Raw genomic sequence first — 14,901 nt, 5'->3', positions numbered from 1 at the left:
AAGTGCTCACCTACTAGCACTTCTTCCACTTGGCCGGCCACATTCCCTAGAATTAGGTCCAGTACCGCCCCCTCTCTTGTAGGACCTTCTACATGCTGGCTCAAAAAGCTCTCCTGGATGCATCTCTCCTCAGCATTACTAAGAGGAATCCTTACTGAGGTTAGTAGCCAGGTTTGAAGTGGGTCACAGATTACTGCATCATTATAAATGCATCATGGCAATTGCCAGGGTACCTTATGATGACAAGCAGGATCTTATGCATATTGTCAAAGACCAGCTGCTTGTTTAGGGATTTCGCTTGATACAAGCCATCCAACTACAGGAGAACAATCCATTGCCCCTTGCATCCTTGGGAAGCCTGCAACCCGGACAAAGCCCATTCTCACATTCAAAAACTGCATCCATGTGGAATGAAATGAACTGACCATATCCAGTAAACAGTGCAACACTCACCTGCCTTATATGGGATTTGGAAGTGTGATTGACAATAAGGATTTTAAGAGAGGTGAAATAGGGTGAGTTCTTCAAATGAGGAAAAGGTGCCAAAGGAGTAGGGGAAAGAGACCAAGGTGTGATTTGATGATAAGGACCATGCCCACATAGCAGCACTTTCAGAATGGCAGGTGGTCGAAAGTCTAACTAGTATGAGTAGTTAAAGCGGAATGAGATCTCAGATTTGTTTGCACATCTCCAAAGGAGTTCAATTCATAATAATGGGAATGGTTGAAGGAATGCAGCACTTTCATTTCTACCAACTGATGAAGTAACACAATGTCCTGATAGTACCAGAAACCAAAAATCCACGCGATCCTGGGGTCACAGTACCCGTGGTACCCTCCATCGCTGACCCCACTGGAGTTAGTGAGGTGAGTGGGAGGGCACCTAATATTCATGGTTCTAATGGGCACCTGTGCCACTGCAGGCATATTTCTAGCACTTGCCAGCCAAATGCAGATGAAAAATCTGGCACCAGATCTCTCTCTCCCAGACCGCATGAAGTCTTGGCTGAGACCTCTCTTCTGAATTTATTGTCGTCCACTCCTACTGAAACCTCTCTCTCCACATAAACTCTGTGTAAGGGGGCTGATTTCAATTAAAAAAAAATTCTGGCAATTCTTCAAGATTCCTTTGGATTTATAAGGGGCAGGCAGAGGCACCATCCCTGACAAGTTTCGCCAGAGAATCCTGGCACAACCAGGTCCCTGCTAGGTTCCCCATGATCCCTGTCAGAGTTACGGCAGGAATGCAGTGGAAAGTGCAATGATTTTGATTTTTGAAATAGATAACAATCAGCTGTTGGCAAAGAGAATCAAATGTCTATGACCAAGAATTAGAACATGCAGCTGATGAGGTGGCACCATCAACAAGACCTGCAAAATACAGGAGAGAGTGGATTGATTTAGAGCAATACATCAGCGGCAGCTCAACCTGAGGCAGTGGCTTGAATAAATTATTCTGCTGCAATTGGTGGCAACGACATTTAATTCTAAAGTGATATTGTTTACTTTTCCTCATGGAAACAATGATAAAGTATTTAACAATCAAATCACCATAGCACAAATCGATCATTTTAAGCAGTAATCTTTACAGCAGGTTTGTAAGCACTTTGATTGTGTTGCCCACTGAAAAGGAGCTGACTGATGTGATGAAAAAAATCTGAAACGTCTTCATGGAGAAAAACATAAATAAATTAGAATTGATGTCAAAGCAGTGATATTATTGAATTAAAATATAATCTCTCCAAAATAATTGGAACATCAGAAAAAAAGCTGAGAATGATATATAAGACAATAGTGGAAGTTGAGGTAATATTCAGAGTAAAAAGATATGACATTTGTAAACCAAGCAAAACCATTTTACAATGCTGTAAATGTATATGAATAAATAGAGATTATCTTTTGGTCAGTGGGGTGTCTGACACACAGGGAAACCCATCACCATGAGGCTACTGAGGAGCCCACACAAGTAGAGTTTCATTTTCCCAATAGGGAGTGCACAAACTCCCTATAGGCACATACCACAAGCTTTGTAAATGAGCAAGAACTACAGAAAAGATTTAAACAGGCTAATTTAAAAAAAATTCTCAGAATGTAGGAGCTGCTGGCAAGGCTGGCATTTATGCCAATCCCTAATTGCCCTGAGAAGATGGTTTCATATAACTGAGTAGCTTGCTAGGTCACTTCAGAGGGCAGTTAAGAATCAACCACATTGATGTGGGATTGAAGTCAAATATAAGCCAGGCTAGGTAAGGACAGTAGATTTCTTTCCCTAAAGGGCATTAGTGAACCTGTGAGGTTTTTCTGGTAAACTGACAATTTTATGGTCACTTTTACCGAAACCAGTTTCTTACTTCCAGATTTAAAAAAATTAAATCCAAATTCTGAAACTGGCATGGTGGGATTTTAACTTCGATTCTAGTCTGATAATATATCTACTATGCTATCATACATTACAGATGTTAAGGGGGTAAAATTCCCCAGTGAAAGAAAGAAATAACTTGCGCTTAGAAAGAAAGAACTTACATTTATATAGCACCTTTCATGATCTCAGGATAATCCAAAGCATTTAATAGCCAATAAAATACTTTTTAACTGTAGTTACTGTTGCAATGTAGGAAATGCAACAGCTAATTTGTACACAGCAGGATCGACGAACAACAATGAAATAATTGACCAGCTCATCTGTTTTTTGTGTAGGTTGAGGGATAAATGTTGGCCAGGGCACTGGGAACACTCCACTGTTCTTGTTCAAATAGTGCCATGGGAATTTTTACCTCTACCTAAGAGGACAGATTGGGCCATGGCTTTACGTCTCAACCGAAGGATGGGACCTCTGACAGTGCAACACTCCCTCAGCACTGCACTGAAGTACATGGTACCTTTCACGAGTCACGACTTCAGGGTGCCCCCAAAGTGCTTCACAGCCAGTGAAACAGCAGGATAATGATGTCTGTCTCCATAATTCAGGACCAGCTACAAAATTGCAAGAATAAATAGCACAAAAACATACATGGAACGGATGGTCACCTCCATCAGCACAACTGTGGAACCCACCATGAAGCAGGGTCTACTGGCCGATATTACAGCTTTCTTTGCAGAATAAAAAGCTTTCATCAAAGTCTGAATACTGCAGTAGAAGCTCAGACTGCTGCCTTGCTAGCTAAGACTGCTGTCATCATGGCTCTGGATACCACTGTTCAAAGGGGCTTCCAGGGTGTTCCACCAACCATGCTGCAGCTACTGGGGAAGCACCTCATAGGAGCACTAGGATAGGCAAAGGCACACAGAAAACAGGCACTAATGGAATGCACAAGAGTGATTAGTTTAATTTTTATGCATTATTTAATGAGTGAATTTAGGAAATTGGATTTGAATTTTTGAGCCTTATGTGGTTGCATAGTGCCATAAAAACGAGCGCTACATGGCCCAATTTAGTCTCCAAAATTTCTAAAAATGTGATATTGTCAGCAGGGCATGAGCTATGGAGGAAAACAGGCATTGTCATATTGTTTACTAAACAAGGAGTATTTCCCTTGAATGCTTTTTCGTAAAAAGCAGAAGATGCTACTGTTTTTGTCACATATCATGCAATTGATAGAATGCCATCTTTATTGTGCATAAAGGATTTTGGCAGAATATGTTAATAAAACAAGTGCAAGCCTATCTAAAATTAAACTGGTGTAGTAAGAAGGAACTTGCATTTGTATAGCACCTTATCAAGACCTCAATACATCCCAAAGACCTTCACACCTAATGAGAAATACAGTCCCTGTTGTTATGTAGGCAAATGCAGCAGCCAAGTTGCAAACAAGGTTCTACAAAGAGCAAATGACCAGTTAACCTGTCATTGGTGGGTGTTGGTTGTCCTGATGGGGGAGCGACACTGCGCCTTCACCTGCTCGGGCCTCAGCCTGACACTTTGACCCCGATTTTAACTGCCCCCAGCTGGTGGAAACCGGGAGGGGCAGGGGGTAGGGGAGAAAGTTAAAATAATGGGAGTTACTTAGCTCCACTGATTCCGCTTCCTTCCCAGTGTGTCCCCATATTAACCTACTCTTTTGACTAGGCAGGCAGGACACCCGCAGGAAGGAAGCGGGGTCCTGTTTTAAATATGTAAATCCGGTCCGATGATCTGCAATTTCAGCCAGAGGCCCGAGCGGGTGAAGGGGCAGTGTCGCTCCCCAATCAGGCAAAACCTGCCGGGAGCTGAATCCTAGAAAGAAAGAAAGACTTGCATTTATATAGCTCCTTTCACGACTACCGGACATTTCAAAGCGCTTTACAGCCAATGAAGTACTTTTTGGAGTGTAGTTACTGCCAGAAGAGGCCCAGAAGGTAACTTAAATTTATTTTTCAGTTTTTCCTGTGGGCTAGGAGGGGCAGGATTGCTCCTCTGGACTTCACAATGAAGCCAGGGGCTTCCCTTTCACTGGGCTTCCCCCTTTTCCCCCCAATCATGGCAAGACCCCCCTTCCCCCAATTGTGGCCATGGCTTCTCAGCCTCTCTCCTTCCCCCCTCCCAGATCATGGCCCCGACTTCTCAGCCTCCCCCCACCCCCCACCTTCCCTCACCAATCATGACCCGACCTCTCAGCCTCCCCCCACCCTCCCCCTCCTAATCGTGGCCCCGACCTCTCCTGAAGCCATGCAGTAAAATTGATACTAACTCTCAGACTTTTGCAAAATGCTGTATGTGGATATACAGAACATATCGAAGCTGATAGAACTGATGTCATCAAGACATAAATGGAGATATTTCCCACTAATACAGATCAGACTGTTCTGGGAAACAAGAATGCACTGAGCTTAGTGAAAGATTGATTAGTTCTGTCTCTTTCAATGACTGAATCTGCAGCACATGTCTTAATTGATTATATAATTAAAAATTTAAGAAGTAAACTGCAGAATTTGCAAAATGGTTTTTGCTGATCCTCTATTTTGTTGAAATTATGGCCTAGAAATTGGGTTTTGGCTTAGCCAGGGCTTTAGCACCGGAAGTTAGTGCCGGCGCTAAGTCCCCCTGCGCGCGCCAAAAATTCAGTAGCGCCGCGCCCAAACGGCTGCCGGCGCTACTGAAGGGTCTTAGCGCCTGGAAAAGGGCGCTAACTGCCGTTTAGCGCCGCAATTCCGGCGCTGCGGCACCCGATGCGGTGCGGCAGGCTGGGGAAGTGCAGGCCTCCTCCTTCCGTTAAGGAGGAGCTGCCTGCACCCGGCCGCGGCCCGCGCAAATCTGTTTAAAAATGAGCCCGGCACCTCGGACAAGTGCCGAGCTTGCATCTGTTCCGGGGGGGGTGGGGGGAGAAGTCCGGGGAGGGAGCTGCGGGCAGGCGGCCGGCGGGAAAGCGGCCGGCCGCCGCGGGGCCTTTAATGCGCCGGCGCAAACACATGTTGGACTCTGTTGCCAGAGTCTTAGTTGCGGCTGCCACTGGCGAGGCGGCCGCAACTGAATTTCGGCGCTGGGGCCCGTCGGCATGGCAACCGGGACGCTGCGCACACCGATGACGTCATCGGTGCCGGCGCAGCGCTACCGGTGCAACGCCGCTTTAGGGCCCCAGGGAATTTTTCAACTGGCCATAACTCTGGCGCTAGTCCCTCTAGCGCCTCAAAAGCGGCGCTAAGGCTAGTGAATTTCTAGGCCTATGTCTTTACCATGTTCGGTATGAATTTCTTTGGCCATTCATGTATCTTAGCAATAATGAAAACTGTACAGGAGCTCTGTGTGAAAGGGATTAACTTGTGTGTACATAGGATTTAAAACACTAGTCCTGAACACTTCATAGAATCATAGACTCATAGAAAGTTTGGCCCATCGTGTCCGCGCCAGCCAACAAAGAGCTATCCAGCCTAATCCCACTTCCCAGCTCTAGGTTCATAGCCCTGCAGGTTAGAGCATCCCAAGTGCATATCCAAGTACTTTTTAAATGAGGTTAGGGTTCCTGCCTCTACCACCCTTTCAGGCAGTGAGTTCCAGACCCCCACAAGCCTCTAGGTGAAGAAATTTTCCCTCAAATCCCCTCTAAACCTTCCACCAATTACTTTAAATCTGTGCCCCCTGGTTTTTGACCCCTCTGCTAAGGGAAACAGGTCCTTTCTATCCACTTTATCTAGGCCCCTCATAACTTTATACACCTCAATAAGGTCTCCCCTCAGCCTCCTCTGTTCCAAGGAAAACAGACCCAGCCTATCCAGTCTTTCCTCATAGCTAAGATTCTCTACTCCCGGCAACATCCTTGTAAATCTCCTCTGTACCCTCTCTAGTGCAATCACATCTTTCCTGTAATGTGGTGACCAGAACTGCACGCAGTACTCTAGCAAAGGCCTAACTAATGTTTTATACAGTTGAAGCATAACCCCCCTGCTCGTGTACTCTATGCCACGGCTAATAAAGGCAGGCATTCCGTATGCCTTCTTAACCACCTTATCTACCTGGCCTGCTACCTTCAGGGATCTGTGGACATGCACTCCAAGGTCCCTTTTTTCCTCTACACTACTCAGTGTCCTATCATTTAATGTGTTTTCCCTTTCCTTGTTTGCCCTCCCCAAATGCATTCCCTCACACTTCTCCGGATTGAATTCCATTTGCCACTGTTCTGCCCACCTGACCAATTTATTGGTATCTTCCTGCAGTCTACAGCTTCCTGCTTCAGTATCAACCACACAGCCGATTTTAGTATAATCTGCAAACTTCTTAATCATACCCCCTATATTCAAGTCTAGATCATTGATATATACCACAAAAAGGCAAGGGACCTAGTACTGAGCCCTGCAGAACCCCACTGGAAACAGCCTTCCAGTCACAAAAACACCCATCAACCATTACCCTCTGCTTCCTGTCTCCGAGACAGTTTTGAATCCAACTTGACACATTGCCCTGGATCCCATGGGCGTTTAACTTTGTGACTTTAAAGTCACACAGAAATGACAAATACAGGAACATCAGTGCCAGGGAAATCTATACGACATTCCTCTATCTGCTATTTTAAAAGAAAGCTTAACCACTAAGAAACAGATTAATGTCTCTATTAAATTAGTACACAGTGGGTTGTCCCACAAACACACTAAGCATTTGCTCATTAATAAAGCTAACAGTACTTTCTAGCCTCAAATTACACAGGGAAGAATATTCCCTATGCTAAATGCAGCCTTAAGGCTCATTATCACTACTGATTCTTGCTGTAATTCTGTTAAATAACTTTTTTTCAGCTAAGAAGAGTTCAGTGTTATAACCCCAGGCGAACAATCGATCACAGTAAAAGTTCTCAGTCCAGAACTGCTATTCCATCGTATGAAGGCTTCAGCAGCAGTCACCATCCACCTGAAACACTGATAAGTCAACATGAAACGGTGCACATTTGAGCTTATGGATACACATACAGTTGCATTTACCGTGTAACATGCCTATTTCCTTAACTTCTATGCATGCTGGCACTTCTGTGAAGTACAGGCTGCTCAGAAGAAGGTGTAGCATTGTCGTGCAGAAAATGCATTTGTGAAGTCGATTCCAAATTAGTAGTCAGAGAAAATAGTTGTCTCCGCTGATGGCTTTTAAAGTTGTTAAGTGGAATACGTTTGGGCATTCTCACACATGTCTAAGGAACATTGGCCTAGAAATTCAGCGGGCTGCGCCACCCGTTAGTGCCTTAAGAGGGTGCTAAGTGGGTCGGAAGCCACTGGCCATGCCTCCCGCTAAATTTAGCGGGATGCTAATGGTGACGCTAGCCATTAGCGCTGCACCGCTACCGATGATGTCATCGGTGTGCGCAGCGTCCCGCTGACGCCCCGATCGCGATATTTAGATGCGCCCCCGATGTAACGCCGGACGCTATGTGCGACTGGTTCAGGGGGGCCTACCTGCGGCGGTAGAGGCGTTAATTAAAGGAGAGGTGCGGGGCAGCCATTTTTGTTGCTGGCTGCCTGCCAGCTCCTCTCCGCGCTGCCATCCCCGGCCTCCTGAGTCCCCCCCCCGCGGAGTGCCGACTGCGTTCGAAGAGCCCGGCACTTCTCCTCGGTGCCAGGCTCTTTTGCCGGCACTCACGATCCTCAGGGGCCCAGCTGGGCCCCAGATCGCACTGCACAAGGCCCCTCCCCTTTAAGAAGGGGAGGAAGGCCTGCAGTACCACAGCGCGACGTGCTGCAGCGTGTGGTGCTGTGGCACGTTGCGCAGCGATATTCAGTTGCAGCGCACCAAGAGGGATGCGGGGCGCCTCCAGTAGTGCTGCGCTTCCCTTTGGGGTGCTCCAACTGAATTTCTGGCGCGCGGCCTCAACTACTTCCGGGGCACTACTTTTAGTGCCCTGGTGAGGCTGGCGCTCCAAACGGGGCCATAGTCAATTTCTAGGCCATTAGATCCTAGAGCCTAAAAGTTGATAAGGATGGAAAGTGTAAATGTAATTACTGTATCGGGTATTGCACAGGCGTGTTTGGGTCAGTCAGCTTTGCCTCTGACTGCCTTCTTTGAGCGGTTCGAAACGCTCGCCCCCTGGGTTCTGGACACCGGACTTAGATACAGGCAGCGATACAGAGAAGACTCGAATAGATAGGTGGTTGGATGCAAATCAAACCAAGATTTTATTGAAGAGGAAAACTTGATACAATCTTATGCAAATTTATTAGTGTACACTTCTACAGGCAAAAATTACAAGAGAGTCATAATAATACTGTACTTATACAGGGAATGGGGAACACACGGCACATCGAGGGAAAACAACTATCTTAACAATCCCCTTTCCCTTGTCCCACCCCCTATACCTAACTATGTTAATCTATGAGGGGTCAGAATACATGCTCACCAATCAAAAGGATTTGTTAGAATCAAAACAGCGGTTGGGTTCGGGGTTCGCTCTTGGTGCCCTCTGGAGCCTGCCATCATCATGTGGGCTCCGTGTGCTGCAAGGGCATTGTCCAGGTTCGAGTACCCCAAAGTTAAAGTCTCTGCTTGGGTACTTTACCTTGCAGGGATGGTCCTTCGTCGACAGCTTGAGTTTGCATGAAGATAGTCGCAGGTCGGCTGAGGCTGAAGGCCCGATGATTTGAAGCCTACCCTCGGTTGGCCTTCCCTCCGGTGGTCTTCCCTCCTCCTCCCCTTGTCACGTCCCGCTTCGCCTGGCCTGAATTGCCTGTGTTCGCCTGAGCCGGTGCTGGGGCGAGTCCAGATAGAGTGGGAGAGGGCACGGGCAAAGGCCAGGGGGTAAGCGCGGGATGGGGGAAGAGCGGCAGCGACAAGGGCGAGGGCCGAAGAGCCCGGGAGCGGCAGTACTAACACCAGCACAGCAGCAGAGCAGCAGGAGAGCAGAGCAGGAGTTCACCGATTGCTACCTGGGGGCCTTCAATTATACCTTCATCGAAAACCCCTTATCTGCGCGCCAAATCAGATTAGATCTTTATTTTAATTTTGGTGGGCTAGTTAAAGTAATGGTAGCAACCTATACTGACGGTTTTTAGATGGCCGGTGTTTGCATCTACCGGCCCGATGATTGACTCACATTGTCCTGAAAGTCCTTGATGGGCTTGTCCAGCCTCGATGGATGTGCTTAATCTGTTTCCGATTATGTATGCAGATTGTTTGATGGCTTTAACTGTAGGCCTCATTGAATTTAGATCTGTCTCCAATTCGGTCTAATACATAATTCACAGTTCTGTCTGGGTCCCAAAACACAAAGGCCTAGAAATTCAGTTGCGTTCGCCAGCCGTTAGCGCCATAAGAGGAGTAGATTTTGAGCGCTAGGCACTTAGCGCCTGGGCGCAGACCGATCTGCGCCTACGCCCAACTTCAGTTGACATTTAGCGCCGGCGCAAAGTGTTTGCGCGCGCTCAGCTGCGCACGCAGCTTATGACGTCATTTCGTCGTGCAACGCCGTTTGTGCGCCCCAAACCGGAACTTCAGTGGCGCCCGCCCAATGTGGGTGTGGCGCTGTTAAGAACTGTGAAGTGGAACGCAGCAGAGGCCCTGCGGGCCTCGGGGAGCGCTAATTAAAGGGCACTTAGACTGAACTATAAAGGCCAGCCATTTTGCTGCAATGACTTTAGTGCTACGGATTTCTGGACAGAGACCAAGGAAGAGACCTTACTGATTTGGGCCAACATAGGAGAGGTATTTTTGGCTTCTGGCCAGAGCTTGGAAATTTGACTCATTGTGATTTCACTGTTTGCAAGTATATTATGGGGGCTGCATGGGGTTCCAACCCTCAGTTCCAGCATTATGTGCGAAGGGCTCGCAGACGCTGTGTGAGAGGGGCAGCCATGCCTAGACGCAGAGGGGCCATCAGGCGTCGGCAACGTAGGCCTTACCCATTTAGGGAATACCGCCAGCAGGTGTCCTATCTCACCGTGACTGCTGCGTATTGTGTTAAGAGGCTGCGCTTCAGAAGGGAGGTGGTTGCAGAGATCTGCCAGCTGCTTCACAGAGATCTGCGTCCACAGCTGATGTGCAGGACGTCTCTGTCAGTGGAAGTGAAGGTCACGGTGGCTCTGAACTTTTATGCAAGCGGCTCCTTCCAAGCCGCTGCTGGGGACATAGCGAACATCTCCCAGTTCGCCGTGCATCGCTGCATCCGGCAGGTCACCGATGCTCTTTTCGCAAGGAGACACCAATTCATCTCCTTCCCCATGACCCTAGAGAGGCAGGAGCAGCGTGCAGTCAGATTTGCGAGGATCGCCGACTTCCCCATGGTGCAGGGCGCCATTGACTGCACGCATGTGGCTATGCGGGCACCTATCGACAATGCCGAGGATTACCGCAACCGGAAGGGCTACCATTCCCTCAATGTACAGCTGGTGTGTGACCACAGGCAGTGCATCCTAGCTGTCAATGCCCGCTTTCCAGGCAGCAGCCACGATGCATTTATCCTGCGCCAGACTACTGTGGCTGACATGTTCCAGGCACAGCCTCCCCCAAGAGGATGGCTTATCGGGGACAAAGGCTATCCTTTGTGTACATGGCTCATGACCCCGCTCCGCACGCCCAGGACCCCTGCTGAGGAGGCATACAACGAAAGCCATCAAGCCACAAGGAACATCATAGAGCAAACGATTGGCGTCCTCAAGCAACGGTTCCGCTGCCTGGATCGTTCCGGCAGATCTCTACAGTAATCGCCGGATAGAATCTCCCAGTTCGTCGTCGTTTGCTTCATGCTGCACAACCTGGCTATCCGCAGGACTCAGGCACTGCCACCTCACGTTGGACCACCACCTCAGGAGGACGAGCAGGAGGACCATGAGGAGGAGGAGGAGGAGGAGGAGGAGTACCAGCCCAGGAGGGAGCCACAAGGTCCAAGGGCCGTCCGTCGGCGGCTTATTGAACGACACTTCTAGGCCCCCTGTCAGGGAATGGATTGTGGCAATGAAGGCACATGAATGCAGCCGCTCCGCAAGCCCTCAGCCGGTTAACGCAACAACCACTTGAAACATCACACATGGACAAGCTGAATAAATAAAAAGCTTTATTGAACAAACTCAGGGCCCTTCCCACATGAAACCCAAAAACAGACAAGACCCCCAAAAAACAGTCAAAAACATATCTCACTCCCACAACCTGGGGAGGAATAAGAAAACTTGTCCATCCAAATGGCCTTCATCCTCGGCCTTGCCAAGACAAACCCCCCCATACAGAACACAAACACCCCCATATAAAAAAACATTTGCCTTCATCTTCGGCCTTACCAAAATAAACCCCCCCCATACAGAACACAAACACCCCCATATAAAAAAACATTTGCCTTCATCTTCGGCCTTACCAAAATAAACCCCCCCCCATATAGAACACAAACACCCCCATATAAAAAAACATTTGGCAACACCCTCTACTTTGTGTGCCGAGAGGGCGAGTCCTTGTCCAGGCTTTTCCGGCCCCTGGCCGACCTGCTGCTCCGCCTCAACCTGGGCCCTGTGGGTGTTGCAAGGCTGGGGGAAGGCTCCTGAGGGGCACAATGCGTGACGGCAGATGCCCTTGGGGGTCGGCCTAGACGAGCTCCGGCCCTGGAGGGGCCGGCTGCTGACTGCTGCAGCTGTGGCTGGGCAGCATCAGTCTCTCCAGCAGCTCGTTGCAGCTTTGCTGGGGGAGTGGCAGTGGCGGCTGCAGCAATGGGGGCAAGCTGGCTGATGCCAGGCGCTCGCTGGTCGCCAGAGACACTGGCAGTCGGCCGGGCTGGCACTGCAGCAAGCGCAGCAATCTGGTGAAGGCCAGACCGCTGTGCTGCAGCAGCGCGGCGGGTGCCCTGGCGATGCGTGCGTGACACAGCGAGTGTGGCAGCAGTGAGTGCCCGTACTGCCCTGGTCTGTGCCCGCATCAGACCAGCCAGTGACTGCACGGCACCACTCGTCAACTCTCCACTCACTGCCTGCGCTGCCCTGAATTCGGACCTACTCGCGTCCTGTGATGCCCTGAATTCTGCCTGACTCGCGTCCTGTGATGCCCCGAATTGTTCGAGACCCCTGGCCTGTGCTGCCGCGAGTTGCTCGAAACCCCTGGCCTGTGAGGCCCCGAAATCGGCCACACTATGAGCCAGGGACTCAATGGCCTCAGGCAACCGTGCCACAACCCCCATGAACTCGGTGTGGCGACGATCCGAGTCCGCGGACATTTGATCAAGGAGGCGCACCTCCTGGGCGAGGACCGTCTCCGGACTGGAGGCCGGACTCTCCCTCTGGGGAGAAGGCCGCCGAGCTGTCCGACCCTTCCTGCGTGGCTGGACGCCACTGGGCCCAGCAACTGCACTCCCCTGCAACACTTCCCCCCTCTGGGGAGAAGGCAGCCGTGCTGCCCGACCCTTCCCGCGTGGCTGGACGCCACTGGGCACAGGAGCTACACCCCCCTGCAACACTTCCCCCTGGCTCTCCTCCAGGCAAGACGTGTCCCCTCCATTGCCATCCCCTGGCCCGGATGAGGGTTCCCCCAATGTGCCGCCTTCCTCTTGCTCCTCGTCGTCCTCCTCTTCCGAGGGACTGACACTCGCAGCTTCAGGGACCTCCTCCTCACCAGCTGAAAGCAGGAAGGCACAAGAGTAGCTTTAGAGTGAGGACAGGGCGTCAGCGAGGGAGGCATGAGTGGTGGCATTCTGCGCATTGGTCGGGCAGTGGCAAAGGATGTAGATCTGAAGCGCAAGGGGACCGAGAGAGGTCCAAACGGTCATGTCCTTACCATTGGGGCCCAGCACAGGGTCGGCATCTCCAATTGCAACGGGGCCAATCACCCGGGCACCCATGAGTCGAGCCACGCGCTCCTCCAGGTCACTGAGCTCCTGGAACTGGGCACGGCCTCCCCCGGTGACAGTCCGGCTCTTCAGATTCTCGGCCAGCTTGGCCTGCAAGAGAAAAGATGGCTTCTAAGTACAGTGTGGTGCCCTGTTGTTGTGTGCACTGCCTCCCATGGTGGAATAGCTTGGCCAGTGTGGTGCCCTGTTGTTGTGTGCACTGCCTCCCATGGTGGAAAAGCTTGGCCAGTGTGGTGCCCTGTTGTTGTGTGCACTGCCTCCCATGGTCGAATAGCTTGGCCAGTGTGTAAAGTGCAGAAAGTGCTATTGATGTTCATGCCAGTGCCATAGCTGCTGGAGGAGGGCTGGCCATTAGACCTTTGAGGTCCCTTTGCCCAAAATGTGAGGTGCACATGCAAGGATGAGGAGGACACTGGAAAGGGTACTCACCCTGACCAACCGAGTGAGGTCGTTAAACTTTTTCTGGCATTGGTCACCAGTCCTGGGGACATCGCTGTTGGCTGTGACCCTCTGGCCGATTTCCCTCCAGGCTCTCCTGTACAGCCTCTTGGGAGCCTTCTTGCCACTGTCCGGGAACAAGATATCTCTTCTCCTCTCCAAAGCCCTAACCAGCACCTTTAAATCATGGGCAGAGAAGCGCTGCGCTCGCTCACGGGCCCTCTGCATCCTTGCTGGCGCTATTTCTCTCCAGCAGCAGTGTTTAGGCCTAACTTGAGGGCTGCAGTATCCAGGGCGTGGCAGCAGACCAAGTCGACCCTTCCCCCTTTAAGAGCTGGCCGGCGCCAGGGTGTCTGCTGTCAATCAAAACATGACCGCACCTGCGCTGCGCCCGGCCTCGATGGTATCAGTCTGCACCACCGGCTTAGCGCCTAAAGATAGGGGTGCAACGCCAGTTTTAGCGCTCGAGCAAACTCCTTGGCCAAAGCTACTGAATATCGGCGAAGTGGCCTCCACTTTCCGGCGGGCGCAAACTTTAGCGCCCGCCCAACTTTACCGCCCCAAAAGTGGCTATACTGAATTTCTAGGCCAAAGTTCTTTCCACAGGAAACATGCAGCCTTAGTTTCAATTTCCCCCAAACTGTCTGTGCTGCAGAATCCATTTTGGGGACCTGTACGCTTTCTGCCACGAGGCACGGATGCCATCTTGGGTACCCTTTTTAATTCAAAAATGTCCACGCAGGGTCCCTTTTATCGATAATAACCTTCGGGGAGATGCACAAATTTTGCAAATCTTACACTCCCCCTGTGATACTAAAACTTGCTTGAAGTATCATACCTTTTAAGGTGAGCAAAATTTTTCTGACCCTCCATAGTCAGCCTTCCCCTGCAATTAGCCATCTAACATACCCATGACACATGCACTTCCCATTCCGCAAAAATGTAGTGTACATCAGCATAAAAAGAGTAAAATTACAGGCTTTACACATGCATGGAGGGGGTCCTACACCCCTGCACCACTTGGTACACATACCTTTATTAAACCGCGTCGCAAAAGAAAACAACAAAAGAAAAAATCCTTTAATTGAAAATAACAAGCACAAAGAAACAACAATTCTTCAATCGAAAACAGGGAGAAATTTAAACCGGCGTATCTTCCTCCACCTTTACATAATGTTCTTTCCAAAAGTTCTGGTTTCGGAATTCATAGAAACATAGAAACAGAAGATAGGAGCAGGAGTAGGCCATTTGGCCCC

The sequence above is a fragment of the Somniosus microcephalus genome, chromosome 12 (genome assembly GCF_052327205.1).
Source record: "Somniosus microcephalus isolate GS21.2 chromosome 12, FLI_Smic_1.0, whole genome shotgun sequence".
NCBI lineage: Eukaryota > Metazoa > Chordata > Chondrichthyes > Squaliformes > Somniosidae > Somniosus > Somniosus microcephalus.
This window is presented reverse-complemented; position numbering follows the sequence as displayed.